At 40.3% G+C, this 17,663-nt stretch overlaps 1 long non-coding RNA gene across 1 annotated transcript in view; it reads right to left on the bottom strand.

Moving 5' to 3' along the window:
* Positions 1–1,092: 1,092 nt before the first annotated feature.
* LOC144673097 (uncharacterized) overlaps positions 1,093–17,663 on the bottom strand; it is a 233,114-nt gene continuing 216,543 nt past the window's right edge. The window contains exons 2-3 of the long non-coding RNA XR_013574255.1: positions 4,452–4,496; positions 1,093–1,162 (exon numbers count right to left, since the gene is read on the bottom strand). This is a non-coding gene — a long non-coding RNA (uncharacterized LOC144673097). The remainder of the gene's footprint in view (positions 1,163–4,451; positions 4,497–17,663) is intronic.

A 17,663-nucleotide genomic window follows, 5' to 3' on the forward strand; every position in this document is an offset into this window, starting at 1 on the left:
CCATCTCACTCCCAGCTGTCCTTGGCCTGGTGCCTAATAATCTTCATCAATCACCATTCTCATCAAATTTACACTATATACCAATGATTTAATGAGGGGACTGAGTGTTCTGTGTCCAAGCTTGGTCACATCACCAGGCTCGACAGTAAATTGTCCTCAGCTTCGGCTGTCCCTCGACGCGATGATGATGTCTCCTCATGCAGGCAACTTCCTGCTGTGGTTCTTCATGGGGATGAACAGGCCGATTCTCCAGCCACAGAGCTTCGGGCACATTGGGCAGGATGTCCCACCAGGTTGTGGGATTCGCAGAGCAGGATTTGCTTCCTTCCCATTCCTTCCCTGCGGCCGCTCTGCCTCATCATTAAGACATGGCGACTCAAAGCGTGATGGAGAATGATGGACACAGTGTCGCCATTTTGACTGATTGGTAGCGAGCTCCTCCCAGCCATTGACGTCAATGTGTTAACACTTCAAATGTGAGACCTGTAGGGCTTCGTTGATAAGCAGACTTTTCCCTTTGCCTTCCCTTATTAAATATGTGATAAATTTGATAACGTTGATTGATGAGACTTTGATTGTTTGATAAGTGCATAGTAGTTTCATGTTGCTTCTATTCAATAAACCTTAGTATTATTAGTGAATTCAGTGTCTGAGACTCGGCCTGATGGTTCTGCCTATATATGAGCTGAGTGAGGGGAGTGGGATGCAGTGACTGAGGGGAGTGGGATGAAGTGACTGAGGGGAGTGGGATGCAATGACTGAGGGGAGTGGGATGCAGTGACTGAGGGGATTGGGATGCAGTGACTGAGGGGAGTGGGATGTAGTGACTGAGGGGAGTCAGATGCAGTGACTGAGGGGAGTGGAGTGCAGAGAGTGAGGGGTGTGGGGTGCAGTGACTGATGGGATTGGGATGTAGGGACTGACAGGAGTGGGATGTAGGGACTGACTGGAGTGGGATGCAGTGAGTGATTTAGTGACTGTTGGAGATTCGGGAGGAGAAAGCACAGTGACATTGTTGTGTTTCCAACTGTATAAATGGAGAAGTGAATCATTTTTTAAACTTTCCTACCAATTAAATGCTATCTTGAGGTTCTGCGCACTCGTCAATCTCCCATGTCTCCTTACTTCATTGCTGATCCAGGGATATCAACAACTTCTAAATCTGAGGAAGATACTACTAACAATTGCACTGCCCGTGTATTATCCAGCCCAACAGCATCTGAAATAAGAGTTATCATTCTGGAGGGGGTATTCTACAAATACCATGTAGTGACTGAGAGAAGTGGGTTCTCGTGGGTCAGCAGAGTAGGATGAAGTGACTGAGACGTGTGAATGTGAGTGACTGAGCGGAGTGGGATGAAATGACTGAGCAGTGTGAATGTGAGTGACTGAGGGGAGTGGGGTGCAGTGACTGAGGGGAGTGGGGTGCAGTGACTGAGAGGAGTGGTCTGCAGTGAGTGAGGGGAGTGGGGTGCAGTGAATGAGGGGAGTGGGGTGCAGTGAGTGAGGGGAGTGGGGTGCAGTGACTGAGAGGAGTGGTCTGCAGTGAGTGAGGGGAGTGGGGTGCAGTGACTGAGGGGAGTGGTGTGCAGTGAGTGAGGGGAGTGTGATGCAGTGACTGAGAGGAGTGTGATGCAGTGAGTGAGGGGAGTGTGATGCAGTGAGTGAGGGGAGTGGGGTGCAGTGATTGAGGGGAGTGGGGTGTAGTGAATGAGGGGAGTGGGGTGCAGTGACTGAGGGGAGTGTGATGCAGTGAGTGAGGGGATGTGATGCAGTGACTGAGGGGAGTGTGATGCAGTGACTGAGGGGAGTGTGATGCAGTGAGTGAGGGGAGTGTGATGCAGTGAGTGAGGGGAGTGTGATGCAGTGAGTGAGGGGAGTGTGATGCAAAAACTGAGGGGAGTGTGATGCAGTGACTGAGGGGAGTGTGATGCAGTGAGTGAGGGGAGCGTGATGCAGTGAGTGAGGGGAGTGTGATGCAGTGAGTGAGGGGAGTGTGATGCAGTGAGTGAGGGGAGTGTGATGCAGTGAGTGAGGGGAGTGGGATGCAGTGAGTGAGGGGAGTGGGATGAAGTGAGTGAGGGGAGTGGGATGCAGTGAGTGAGGGGAGTGGGATGCAGTGAGTGAGGGGAGTGGGATGCAGTGACTGAGGGGAGTGTGATGCAGTGAGTGAGGTGAGTGGGATGCAGTGAGTGAGGGGAGTGTGATGCAGTGAGTGGGGTGCAGTGACTGAGGGGAGTGTGATGCGGTGACTGAGGGGAGTGTGATGCAGTGACTGAGGGGAGTGTGATGGAGTGACTGAGGGGAGAGTGATGCAGCGAGTGAGGGGAGAGTGATGCAGTGAGTGAGTGGAGTGGGGTGCATCGACTGAGGGGAGTGGGGTGCAGTGACTGAGGGGAGTGGGGTGCAGTGACTGAGGGGAGCGGGGTGCAGTGACTGAGGGGAATGGGTTGCAGTGACTGAGGGTAGTGGGGTGCAGGAACTGAGGGGAGTGGGGTGCTGTGACTGAGGGGAGTGGGGTGCAGTGACTGAGGGGAGTGTGGTGCTGTGACTGAGGGGAGTGGGTGCAGTGACTGAGGGGAGTGGGGTGCAGTGACTGAGGGGAGTGGGATGCAGTGACTGAGGGGAGTGGCGTGCAGTGACTGAGGGGAGTGGGATGCAGTGACTGAGGGGAGTGTGGTGCTGTGACTGAGGGGAGTGGGTGCAGTGACTGAGGGGAGTGGGGTGCTGTGACTGTGGGGAGTGGGATGCAGTGACTGAGGGGAGTGGCGTGCAGTGACTGAGGGGAGTGGGGTGCAGTGACTGAGGGGAGTGGGATGCAGTGACTGCGGGGAGTGGGGTGCAGTGACTGTGGGGATTGGATGTAGGGACTGAGAAGAGCAGAATAAGTGAAGGAGGAGAGTGGGAGGTAGTGACAGGTGTTCAGTGAGGGTTTAGAGAGCAGGCAGGCATTGGTGGGTTTCAGATTGTATGAAAGATGAAGTGATTCATTTTCTGAACTTTGCAACCGAGTAAATGATCTCTTGATGTGAAACACTCTGATATCTTCCATGTCTCCTTACCTCATTGTAGATCCAGAGCCAACACCAACTGCGCAATCTGAGGAACACTTGACTCGAGAATTCACTGTCCCTGCATCATCGACCCCAACAGGATCTGAAATAACAGGTATCAGTCTGGAGGGGATATTCTACAAAATAATCTTCACACAACATAATCATGCAATCTCATACTGAAGGGAGTGGGATGTAGTAACTATGTGGGGTGGAACTGGGACTGATGGAAATCAGTGACCGAGGGTAGTGGGGTTTAGTGAGTGAGGGGAGTGGGATATATTGAGTGAGGAGATTGGGAGTTACTGACTGTGGTACAGAGAGGGGCGACATTGATGGGGTTCAGACTTTGGTGGGTTTCAGACTGTATAAATGATGAAGTGAATAATTTTATAAACTTTCCTACCAAGTTAACGCTCTCTTGCGGTGATCCATCCTCTGCAATCTCCCATGTCTTGCAATCTCCTATGTCACTTTACTTCACTTCAGATCCAGGGTCAACACCAACTCCAGAACCTGAGGAACACTCAAGAATCCACAGTCGCTCTATCATCTGGCCCAACAGGATCAAAAATAACAGGTATCAGCCTGGAGTGAATATTCTACTAAAAATCTTCACACAATCCGGTTGCTGTAAACTCACACTTTAGGGAGTGGGATGGAGAGGCTGAGGGGACAGGGGTGGCATGCATGAGGGGAGAGGGATGCAGCAGCTGAGGGGAGTGGGATGTAGTGACTGAGGGAGTGGGAGGTAGTGTCTGAGGGAAGTCAGATGTCGTGAGTGAGGGGAGTGTGATGCAGTGAGTGAGGGGAGTGTGATGTAGTGACTACTGTACAGTCAGGAGTGACAGAGCAGGGTGACATTGATGGGTTTCAGACTGCATAAATGATTAAGTGAATAATTTTCTAAACTTTCCTCCCAATTAAATGTTCTCTTGCTGTGACTAAAACCAGAGACATTTGCTGTAACTATTTAACTTACTGAAACATCTGTTAGTTCCAGGCCGGAATCTGACTAACTCCACAACTGAACCTGAAACACATTTAACATTTTAATTCTCACTTTAAACCAAATACATAAATATACTCACTCAGTCTGTGTTTAACTCAGGCCAATGTCTCCTCTCACTGACTGTGTGTTATTACTGACTGCACACTGTAAAAGCTCCTGTCTTATGTTGAGCTGTGATGAGGTCCTCTCTACCTGTGGTTCCTGCTACAGTCGACAAAAACTATTCAGGCTAAGGTGATTTAAAAAAGAGACAATTATTTGTTCAGTTATCTTACTTAAAAATCTGGGAGTTCATGGCCAGGTTCTGACCCTTATTCTAAAAATGAACGTGAAACATATTTACCATGCAAATTCTCAAAATGAACCAAATTGCCAAACATACTCACTTTTGGATCTGTCTCAGAAATCTCCAGCCTTCTTAAGGCAGCTGCCTGCTTAACAGAATATTTCTAGGTCAGAATCAGAATCTCTCTCGCTATTCATATTTACAGCTCTATTACCACATAGCATTGATACCCCTCCCTCTCTCTAATTTATAACTTACATTCCTCCTGTCTTTGCACACTGGGTTGCTGTCTCTGTCTCTATCTAATTCATTATTTGCATTTTTCCTCTACTTTCACACTGAGTCCCTCTCTCTTTCTCCAATTCATTAATACATTCCTCCACTCTTTGCAATTTGGGTTGCTCTCTCTCTCTAATTTATGAATTGCAATGGGTTTCACACTGGGTTACTCTCTCTCATTTATTATTGTTATCCCACTATTTGCAGACTGGGTTACTCTCTCTCATTTATTATTTATATCCCACTATTTGCAGACTGGGTTACTCTCTCTCATTTATTATTTATATCCCACTATTTGCACACTGGGATGCCCTGTTGCTCTAATTTATTAATTACATCCCTCCTCTATTTTCACACTGGTTGATCTCTCTCCCTCTAATACATTAATTGCATTCCTACTCTATTTTCACACTGGGATGCTCTCTCTCTCCAATTTATTAATTGCATTCCTCCTCTATTTTGACAATGGGATTTTCTCTCTCTAATTTATTTAGTACATTCCTCCTCTATTTTCACAGTGGGTTGCTCTCTCTCTCATTTATTAATTGCATTCCTCTTCTATTTGCATAATTGGTTACTCTCTCTCTCTAATTTATTACTTACATTCCTCATCTATTTTCACACTGGGTTAAGCTCTTTCTCTTCCACTAATTTATTAATGACATTCCTCCTCTATATTCACACCGGTTTGCTCTCTCTCTCTCTCTAATACAATAATTACATTCCTCCTCTATTGTCACACTGGGTCTCTCATTCTCTCTGTAATATATTAATCACATTCCTCCTCTGTTTTCACACTCGTTTACTCTCTCTATCCCTCTCCAAAAGTCATTAATTACATTCCTCCTCTATTTTCACACTCGGTTACTCCCTCTCTCCCAAATTTATTAATTACATTCCTCCTCTATTTTCACGGCAGTTTCTCTCTCTCTCTAATGTATTAATTGAACTCCATCTCTATTGTCACACTTGTTTACTCTCTCTCTTTAATTTATTAATCACATCCCTCCTATTTGCACAATGGGTTAATCTCTCTTTCTCTCTAATATATTAATTGCATTCGTCATCTATTTTCACACTGGGTCTCTCTCTCACCCTACTTTATTAATCACATTCCTCGTCTATTTTCACACTGGGCTGCTGTCTCTCTCGTTCTCTAATTTAATACTTACGATTCTCCTCTATTTAATGCAGGTTTGCTCTCTCTCTCATTTATTTATTCATGTTACTGCTCTATTTGCACAGTGAATTGCTCTCTCTAACTGATTTATTTCATTCCTCTTGTATTTGCCAACTGTGTTGCTTTCTCTCCCCCTAACTCATTATTTGTACCATTCCTCTATTTGCACACTGGGTTACTCTCTCTCTCCCTCTAATTTATTAATTACATTCTTCCTATATTTGCATAGTGGTGTGCTGTCTCTCGCTCTCTCTGTTATTTATTACATTTCACCTAATTGTCCACTCGGCTGCTCTCCCATTTCTTAATTACATCCTCCTCTATTTGCACACTGGGCTGCTCTCTCATTTATTAATTATTTTTCCCCAATTACACAGTGGGCTGTTCTCTCTAATTGATTCATTGCATTCCTCTTCTATTTGCACTCTGAGTTTCTCTCGCTCTTATTTATTAATTACTTTCCTCCTCTATTTTCACAGCAACTTACTCTGTATCTCTAATGTATTTATTGCATTCATCCTATATTTTCAAGCTGTGTTCCTCACTCTCTCTCTCTCTCTATCTAATGTATTAATTACGTCCCTCCTATATTTTCACTCTGACTTCCTCTCTCATTTATTAATTAGTTTCCTCCACTGTACTCACATTTGGTTGCTCCCCCTCCCTAATTTATTAATAATATTCCTCCACTATTTTCAAACCAGGTCTGTCTCTGTAATTTATTACTTACTTTCCTCCTCTATTTTCATGCCGCCTTTCTCTCTCTCTAATTTATTAATTACACTCTTCCTATGTAATCACAATGGGTCTAACTCTCTCTCTCTTATCAATCACATTCCTCCTCTATTTTCACACTGGGTTGGTCTCTGTAATGTATTAATTACATTCTTCCTCTATTTTCAAGCTGTGTGCCCTCTCTCTAATTTATTAATTATGTTCCTCCTCTACTGTCACACTTGGTTACTCTCTAATTTATTATTCTCATCCCTCCTATTTTCACAATGGGTTACTCTCTCACTCTCTCTCTAAATCATTAATTAAATGCCTCCTCTATTTTCACACTGGGTATCTCACTATCTAATTTATTAATTACATTCCTCGTCTATTTTCACATTGGGTTACTCTCTCTCTAATTTATTAATCACATTCGTCCTCTATTTTCACACAGGGTTATTCTCTCACTCTTGAATTTATTAATCACATTTGTCCTCTATTTTCACACTGGGTCACTCTTTCTAATTATTCACATTCCTCCTATTTTCACATTGGGTTTCTCTCTCTCTCGAACTTATTAATTACATTCCTCCTCTATTTGCACACTGGTTTGCTCTCTCATTTATTTATTATGTTCCTCCTCTATTTGCACACTGAATTGCTCTCTGTAAGTAAGTTATTACATTCTTCTTGTATTTGCACACTGTGTTGCTTTACCTCTCTGCCTAACTCATTATTTGTACTTTTCCTCTACTTGCACACTGGGTCCCTCTCTCTCTCTCTCTCCCTCTAATTTGTTAATTAAGTTCCTCCTCTATTTTCAAACTGGGTTGCTCTCTCTCTCTCTCTCTCTCTCTCTAATTTATTACTTCATTTCCTGCTCTATTTTCACACTGGGTTACTCTCTCTCTTTCTAATTTATTACTTAATGTTGTCCCCTATTTTCACACTGGGTTACACACACTCTCTCTCTCTCTCTAATTTATTCAGTAATTTTCTCCACTATTTTCACACTGGGTTACTCTCTCCCTCTAATTTATTAATTAATTTCCTCCTCTTTACACACTGGGATACTCTCTCTCTATCTCTCTAATTGATTAATTAATTTCCTCCTCTAATTTCACAATGGGTTACCCTCTCTCTCTCTAATTCATTTATTAACTTCCTCCTCTATTTTCACACTGGGTTACTCTCTCTCCCTCTCTCTCGAATTTATTAATGTATTTCCTCCTCTATTTTCACACTGGGCTATTCCCTCTCTCTCTAATTTATTAATTAATTTCCTCCTCTATTTTCACACTGGGTTACTTTCTCTCTATTTTATTAATTAATTTCCTCCTCTATTTTCACACTGGGTTACTCTCTCTCACTCTCTCTCTCTCTAATTTATTAATTAATTTCCTCCCCTATTTTCACACTGGGTTTCCCTCTCTCTCTCCCTCTAATTTGTTAATTAATTTCCTCCTCTATTTTCAAACTGGGTTACTCTCTCTCTCTCTCTAATTTATTAATTAATTTCCTCCTCTATTTTCACACTGGGTTTCTCTCTCTCCCTCTAATTTGTTAATTAATTTCATCCTCTATTTTCAAACTGGGTTACTCTCTCTCTCTCTCTCTCTAATTTATTACTTAATTTCCTCCTCTATTTTCACACTGGGTTACACTCTCTCTCTCTTTCTAATTTATTAATTAATGTTTTCCTCTAATTTCACACTGGGTTACTCTCTCTATCTCTCTAATTGATTAATTAATTTCCTCCTCCAATTTAACAATGGGTTACTCTCTATCTCTAATTTACTAATTAATTTCCTCCTCTATTTTCATACTGGGTTACCCTCTCTCTCTCTAATTCATTTATTAACTTCCTCCTCTATTTTAACACTGGGTTACTCTCTCTCCCTCTCTGTGGAATTTATTAATTTATTTCCTCCTCTATTTTCACAATGGGTTATTCTCTCTCTCTCTAATTTATTAATTAATTTCCTCCTCTATTTTTACACTGGGTTACAATCTCTCTCTCTCTAATTTATTAATTAATTTCCTCTTCTATTTTCACACTGGGTTACTCGCTCTCTCTCTAACTTATTAATTAATTTCGTCCTCTATTTTCACACTGGGTTACTCTCTCTCTAAATTGTTAATTAATTTCCTCCTCTATTTTCACACTGGGTTACTCTGTCTCTCTCTCTATAATTTATTAATTAATTTCCTCCTCTATTTTCACACTGGGTTACTCTCTCTGTAATTTATTAATTAATTTCCTCCTCTATTTTCACACTGGGTTATTCGCTCTCTAATTTATTAATTAATTTCCTCCTCTATTTTCACACTGGGTTACTCTCTCTCTATCTCTCTCTAATTTATTAATTAATTTCCTCCTCTATTTTCACACTGGGTTACTCTCTCTCTCTAATTTATTAATTAATGTTCTCCTCTATTTTCACACTGGGTTACTCTCTCTCTCTAATTTATTAATTAATTTCCTCCTCTATTTTCACACTGCGTTACTCTCTCTCTCTAATTTATTAATTAATTTCCTCCTCTATTTTCACACTGGGTTACTCTCTCTCTCTAATTTATTAATTAATTTCCTCCTCTATTTTCACACTGTGTTACTCTCTCTCTCTAATTTATTAATTAATCTCCTCCTCTATTTTCACACTGGGTTACTCTCTCTCTCTAATTTATTAATTAATCTCCTCCTCTATTTTCACACTGGGTTACTCTCTCTAATTTATTAATTAATCTCCTCCTCTATTTTCACACTGGGTTACTCTCTCTCTCTAATTTATTAATTAATCTCCTCCTCTATTTTCACACTGGGTTACTCTCTCTCTCTAATTTATTAATTAATTTCCTCCTCTAGTTTCACACTGGGTTGTTCTCACCCTCTGGTGTCCATGGGTATCTTCGCTGCTCACGCAGCTCCCTCCTTATTGCGATGACAGACGCAATAGTCGCTTGCTGTGACGTCATGGCCGTCCGAGGCTACGCCCTTTCCTCCGTCGCCCCTGGAGAACTTCTCTGCCTGTCCCAGCCTTACCTAAGATGGCGGCGGTGGCGATCCGCTCTGGAGCCGGGCGGCGTGTGCTTGGCGCGGCCTAACTCCCTCTGGCACCGCGGGGAGAGGCCCAGGCTCTTTTTGCGGCCTGGTCCCGGAGGCAGCCTCTGTCGGTGCCTCAGAGGGAGGATTATTCAATAAGTGATAGAAATTAGCCGGAGGGCAACCGATAATCGTCAATTAACCATTAACATCCCCTAAACTCAAATGTTCAAAAATACTAATTAATTCCCCCAAATATTAACATAATCCAACATTCAGCAATTTCCCTGAGGAATCCTGATACTTTCTATCAGATAATTACAATTCAAAGCTTCAATTCACCATTTGGCGGGTTTAATTTCAATATTAAATTAATATCAGTTCAATATCTATTGAATTCCAATCACATTTAAACAGATTTAATGTTAATGTTTATATAAAATTGAGATTTACCTCAACTGAACAGTTTTAATAATCATATTCAGTTTAAATTTGTGTTTGTTCTGTGAATTAATATATGGACAGATTTAATTGCAACATTTAAGTTTCATTGATCAGTTTGTACAAACTCGTGTCTTTTTCACGCTGTCGATTAACACATTTAATAATCAGATTGAAACATGTTACTTTGATCTGTCAACTGACGTATTTAATGTTAATATTTACTAGATATTCAGCCAAAACTTGAGTTTGTTCCCTCAGTTCACATATTTAATAATCAGGTTTACATTATCTAAACTGGCATTTGTTCTGCCAGTGAACCTATTTAGAATTGGTGTTCAACTCTTTCGAGTTATCAACAGTCACAGATTGCAACTCTTTCGAGTACAATCACAGTTCTTGGTTTCCGGGAGTGGGACGTGAACCCACAACCCTCTGATTCAAAGGTGAGGGTGCTATGAACTGAGCCACAGCTGACACCTCCTCCTTGGTGTTCAAACTCTTTCGAGTTATCAACAGTCACAGATTGCAACTCTTTCGAGTACAATCACACAGTTCTTGGTTTTCCAGGAGTGGGACATGAACCCACAACCCTCTGATTCAATGGCGAGGGTGCTATGAACTGAGCCACAGCTGACACCCCCTCCTTGGTGTTCAAGTTGTCTAAAATTGTGTCCTCTGTCAATTAACATACCAATAGTAAGTAATCTCCACTCGTGCTGTTTCCTATTGATTAACAAAGTAATCTTATTTCAAACGTGTGTGTGTGTGTGTTCTGTCAATTAATGCATATAGTATTGACATTTAATTTATCTAAACTTGCGTTGGAATCATTTGGCAGATTTAATAATCATATTCCATTTAAACTTGCATTTGTTCTGTTAATTTAATTTAATCTATTTTGTGAGATTTAATTAATTTAATTTTCAAATGTAATATATTTTAGATGATTTCTTTAAATCGATATATTCCTGTCAATTAACATATTTAATAATCGCTTTTACTCTAATTAAACTTGTGTTGGTTCTGTCCCTTAACACATGGTAATAATATTCAATTTGCCTAAATGTGAGTGCCTTCCACCAATTAATATAAACATATAGCAGATTTATTCAATGTTGATGTTTAATTTAATACATTTTGGTAGGTATATTTAATTTCAATAGGTACTTTGATAACTGTTGATGATTTAATTTCAGTAATACATTTAATATATTTTGGCATGTATATTTTCAGTATTCAGTTTAACATATTATTGCAGATTCATTTACAATAATAAATTTAATAATTGGTCAGTTTCTTAGCATAAATAACCGTCTCTAGCTCGTGAACCCCTTCAATATCTTAGTAAATCTTCACCAAATAATTCACTTCTTGCTCTGCTCAACCGTCAACAATCATCAAATGACCGGCGCAGCCCAAATAACAATTTGGCTGAACATCTAATCTTCAGGTTTACTTTGTCCAGCTTTGCATTTGATCAACAAATTACCGCGTTTAATAAGCAACTCTGCTTTTCCCAATCTTTTAAAATATTTAGTACACACATTTGTTTTACCTAAACTTGGATTTGTCTTGTCAGTCAACAAATTAATAATTAGATTTACTTTATCTAAACTTGTGGTTGTTCTGTCACTTAACACATTTAGTATTAATATTCAAGTTATCTGAACTTGTATGCCTTCTGTCAATTAATGTAGTCAGGACTAATATTAAATACATTCAAAGTAGTGTTTTTTCTCTCGATTCAAACATTTACAAATTAAATTTAAACGAATAATTTTTTTCTCGATGTATTAATTTAATGTTAATATTTGTTTCTCGATATATTAATTTAATGTTAATATTTAATTTATCTAAACGTGCATTTGTATCAATTGGCAGATTTGGAACATTCGATTTACACTTGCTTTTGTTCTGTTAATTAACAATTAACAATTAACAATTCGTAAAAATATTTAATTTTCTTTAAACATGTCTTTAGTCTACCAATTAACATATTTAAATAATCCAGTACTTTCAATTAATCTATATTAATCAGTAAACAACAGCTCATTCTAAAATTAAATAAAACTTGCTTTTAATAATAACTTGGCTTCATGCTTAACAGCATTTTTTTTCCCTAAACTTCTCTTTGTTCTATCACAACTTTTCAATAAATGACTGATATTTTCGTATTGATAAGATTGTAAAGGTTTGTAAGAATTAGCATAACCTAATATTAACTCAGCTATATATTTAATAACTGTAGTTATGTAAATTTGTGTTGTTCCAATACATTAGAACAATTTACCGTTTATTAGCCTGGCTAAGTCTGTAATAATCAGTAAACATTTGCACAATCAATGGTATAACTCAGCTTAATACATAATACTCATAATATAACTAATCTAAACTTGCCTTTTTCTGCCTAAATAATACATTTGTCAGGTTTTTAGTACTTATAATTAATTTATCAAAATTTGTGTTTGTTCTCTGAATCAACTCGTTCATTAAATAACCCATCATTAATTTTCTCAGTCTGTATTATCAATAGTTAAACAACAACATAAATATTTAATACTTGTTGTACACATTTAAGAATTTTATTGAATATTTCATGATCATATTTAACCTTTGTATTCAAGAAATATTTATTATTTCACATTTTTTCGCTATTTCAATAAATTATTCCGAATCGATCAGTAATAATCTAACAAACAAAATAATTTATGATTTAGGTGAACGTTTAGTAATTTATCGAAATATTTAAAACTCATTCTCAAACTTTGTGAAGGTGTTTAAAAAATAATCTCTTACTGATCCGGCAATGATGCGGAAGAGTTAATCTGCATTTACTTAAACTTGTTAATTCAGAAATAAATAAGTAATCACTTTATCCTTTGACATATATCGGCAAACCAAATCCAATCACATCATAATTGGAACTATACATTATTAATTCCAAATACAGAATAATCTGCAGTAAATAATCCAAGTATTTTGAGAGACTATCTTGAATTGGCCGTTAATAATCAAAGGTTAACCTCAATAACGAGCCTCATTGAAAAGTGAGGCACAGGGCTTGGTTCGTTCGAAACGCGATTTAGTCCAGGCGATTGCAGATATAGAACAATAATCCCCTCCTTTACTTAGGCTGAATTTATATTTTTAACAAACAGAGAGTGTGGGTGAGGCAAAGAAAACTGAAGTGAAGAATGTGAAGCCAGTTTTAAAAGGGGCGCTGGGACAATCGGTCTGAACTGATTGGTAAATCAGCCCAGGGGTTGTTGAAGAGGAGGAGAGTTCCCCCTACATGGCGGATGATGTTGAGGAGGAGTTGTTGGGATAGACGGAGGCAGCAAGAGGACGACAGCTTGCTGGAGGAGCGCTCACGGGGTGAGCCGAGAGGCAGGTTGAGGTGGAGCGAGAGGAAAAGGCCGCCGGAGGGGATAATGACCAGATGAGTGCGGAGGAGACCCAGGAAGGTATGGACACCAATAGTGGTCGTGTGGCTTCACTCTGTATCTAACCCCGTGCTGTACCTGTCCTGGGAGTGTTTGATGTGGACAGTGTAGAGGGAGCTTTATATCTAACCCCGTGCTGTACCTGTCCTGGGAGTGTTTGTTGGGGACAGTGTAGAGGGACATTTACTCTGTATCTAACCCCGTGCTGTACCTGTCCTGGGAGTGTTTGATGGGGACAGTTTAGAGGGAATTTTACTCTCTATCTAACCCTGTGCTGTACCAGGCCTAGGAATGTTCGATGGGGAGGGTGTAAACGGAGCAATGCTTTGTATCTAACCCCGTGCTGCACATGTCCTGAGAGTGTTGTATGGGTACACTGTAGAGGGAGCACATTCTGTATTTAATCCTGTGATCTACCTGTCCTGGGAGTGTCTGAAGGGGACCGCGTAGTGGGAGGTTACTCTTTATCTAACCCCTTGCTGTACTAGTCCTTGGGGTGTTTAATGGGGACTGTGTAGAGAGAGCATTACACTGTATCTAACCCAATGCTGTAACTGTCCTGGGAGTGTTGATGTGGAGAGGGCAGAGGGAGATTTATTCTGCACCTAACCCCGTGCTGTACCTGTCCTGTGAGTGTTTGATGGGGACGGTGCAGAGGGAGTTTTACTCTGTATCTAACCCCGTGCTGTACCTGTCCTGGGATTGTTTGATGGGGACGGTGTTGAGGGAGGTTTACTCTGTATCTACCCCCGTGTTGTACCTGTCCTGGGAGTGTTTGATGGGGAGAGTGTAGAGGGAGCTTTACTCTGTATCTAACCCCATGCTGTACCTGTCCTGCGAGGTTTGGATAGTGCCTCACTTGGGAATTGGGTGGGATTTCTCTCTTTCCAGTCAGCCCCTGAGGCTATATTTTGGGGGCCGGCGCTGGACGGGTGAACGCTTGATTTTCACTCTCAAACTCTGTTTGCTCCACCTCACTCCAACTCTCCGAGATTCTGGGACCAAGGCAGCCCCGACAGTCACTTCGACTACGGGCTGGAAGCGTTCAAGAACTGCGTCTCCCTGCGCCGAGGAGCCTGGGCTAACGCTGTGTGCAGCGCTCCGCAGCACTGGATCTGCAAACGGAGGTCGGACACGGTCCCGATCAAACTGAGGGTCAGTACTCGGGGAGTTACCACTCTGTCGGAGGCTCAGTAAAGAGGGAATGCGGCACTGGCGAGGGTCAGTACTGGCGGAGTACCGCTCTGTCTTTGGGTCAGTACTGAGGGAGCGCCGCACTGTCGGATGGTCAGTACTGAGGGAGCGCCGCACTGTCTGTGGGTCAGTACTGAGGGAGTGCTGCACTGTCGGGGGTCAGTACTGAGGGAGCGCCGCACTGTCTGGGGTTAGTATTGAGTGAGCGCTGCACTGTCGGAGGGTCATAACTAAGGCAGTGCCGCACTGTCGGAGTATCAGTATTGAGGGAGTGCTGCACTGTCAGAGATACATGCTGCCTCTGGGTGGAGATAGCAGCCAGCAGTTACAGCGCTGGAAATGGGAGAAGTTGCTATGCGGTGACTTTGTGTCCAGTCTGGCTGCAAGAAGGTGATTCGCTCGTTTACATCTACCGAAGGATTAGAGAGGAATTCAAGTCTCAACATCAGTAAATCATTTCTGAAAACAATACACTTTGTATTTTAAACTTGTGGACTGTTATCTAACATAAACCAGAATTTAGCAATTATTCAGGTATTAAAGTTGTTTTATGCCAGTGATTAAACGGAAGATCAGTCTCCAGTTCTTATTCACATACTAATATCGATTTTCTCGCTGTTCTGCTCCATTGACTCTGCAGTTATTCATTCATGGGATGTGGGCGCGTCGCTGGCCCGGCCAGCATTTATTGCCCTTTTTCAGAGGCATCTTTAAGATTCAACCACTTTGCTGTGGAAGCCGCCTGCAGATCAGACCAGGTAAGGTCGGATTTTCTAAAGGACATTAGTGAACCAGATGCGTTTTTACAACAATAGTTTCATGGTCATTATTAGACTTTTTATTCCAGATATTTATTTAATTCAGATTCCACCATTTGCCGCGGTGAGGATTCGAAGTCGGGTGTCCAGAAAGTGCTGCTGGGTTTCGGGTAATCCAATGACAACACCACTACCCCATCGCCGCATCGAGTATCGGTTTTCTCTCTATTCTGCTCCATTGAGTCTCCAGTTATTATTAATATATTAATTTTGATTCGCTCTCTATTCTGCTCCATTGAGTCGCCAGTTATAAATATATTAATTTTGCTTCGTTCCCTCTTCTGCTCCATTGAGTCTCCACATTATTAATATATAAATGTTGCTTCGCTTTCTGTATTGCACCATCGAGTCTCCAGTTATTATTAATATATTAACATTGCTTCGCTCTCTATTTTGCTCCATTGAGTCTCCAGTTGTTATAAATATATTAATTTTACTTCGTTCTATATTCTGCTCCATTGAATCTCCAATTATTTTTAACATATAAATGTTGTTTCGCTCATTATTCCACTCCAACCAGTTTCCAGTTATTCTTAATATATTAATATTGTTTCGCTCTCTATTCTGCTCCATTGAGTCTCCAGTTATTATTAATATATTAATATTGTTTCGCTCTCTATTCTGCTCAGTTGTCTCCAGTTGTAATTAATATATTAATATTGTTTCCCTCTCTATTCTGCTCCATTTTGTCTCCAGTTATTATTAATATTGTTTCGCTCTCTGTTCTGCTCCATGGAGTCTCCAGTTATTATTAATATTGTTTCGCTCTCTATTCTGCTCCATTGTGTCTCCAGCTATTATTAATATATTAATACTGTTTCGCTCTCTATTCTGCTCCATTGTGTCTCCAGCTATTATTAAAATATTAATATTGTTTCGCTCTCTATTCTGCTCCATTGAGTTTCCAGCTATTATTAATATATTAATATTGCTTCGCTCTCTATTCTGCTCCATTGAGTCTCCAGATATTATTAATATTGTTTCACTCTCTATTCTCCATTGAGTCTCCAGTTATTATTAATATATTAATATTGCATCGCTCTCTATTCTGCTCCATTGAGTCTCCAGACATTATTAATATATTAATATTGTTTCACTCTCTGTTCTGCTCCATTGAGTCTCCAGTTATTATGAATATTGTTTCACTCTCTATTATGCTCCACTGACTCTCCAGTTATTATTAATATATTAATATTTCTTCGCTCTCTGTTCTGCTCCATTGAGTCTCCAGTTATTATTAATATATTAATATTGCTTCGCTCTCTATTCTGCTCCATTGCGTCTCCAGTTATTATTAATATATTAATATTGTTTCGCTCTCTATTCTGCTCCATTGCGTCTCCAGTTATTATTAATATATTAATATTGTTTCGGTCTCTATTCTGCTCCATTGTGTCTCCAGCTATTATTACTATATTAATATTGTTTCGCTCTCTATTCTGCTCCATTGAGTCTCCAGCTATTATTAATATATTAATATTGCTTCGCTCTCTATTCTGCTCCATTGCGTCTCCAGTTATTATTAATATATTAATATTGCTTCGCTCTCTGTTCTGCTCCATTGAGTCTCCAGTTATTAGTAATATATTAATATTGCTTTCTTCTCTGTTCTGCTCCATTGAATCTCCAGATATTATTAATATTGTTTCACTCTCTATTCTCCATTGAGTCTCCAGTTATTATTAATATATTAACATTGCTTCGCTCTCTATTCTGCTCCATTGAGTCTCCAGACATTATTAATATATTAATATTGTTTCACTCTCTATTCTGCTCCAAAGAGTCTCCAGTTATTATTAATATATTAATATTGTTTCACTCTCTATTCTGCTCCAAAGAGTCTCCAGTTATTATTAATATATTAATATTGCTTTGCTCACTGTTCTACTCCATTGACTCTCACAGCCCAGCCTGTCACGTGATGCCCTGTGTCTCCGTCCCAGCGGTGACCTCCGGGGAATCATTTCCCGGGTCATAACCTCATTCTCGGGGTCGCCACTTCACTTTCGTCTCCTTCCCTCTCCCCAAAATGTCCGCCGGAAGTGCTGAGCCAATAAACCGTCAGAATATTCAATAATCGAATGAATCTAATATTAATATGTTTCATTTTGATGCATATTATCATTAATCGGTTTAATTATTCAATAATATTAGTTATTTATCATTAATATATCTAAATTAGCTTAATAATCAATAC

This window comes from Cetorhinus maximus, unplaced genomic scaffold (genome assembly GCF_964194155.1).
Source record: "Cetorhinus maximus unplaced genomic scaffold, sCetMax3.hap1.1 HAP1_SCAFFOLD_260, whole genome shotgun sequence".
Lineage (NCBI taxonomy): Eukaryota > Metazoa > Chordata > Chondrichthyes > Lamniformes > Cetorhinidae > Cetorhinus > Cetorhinus maximus.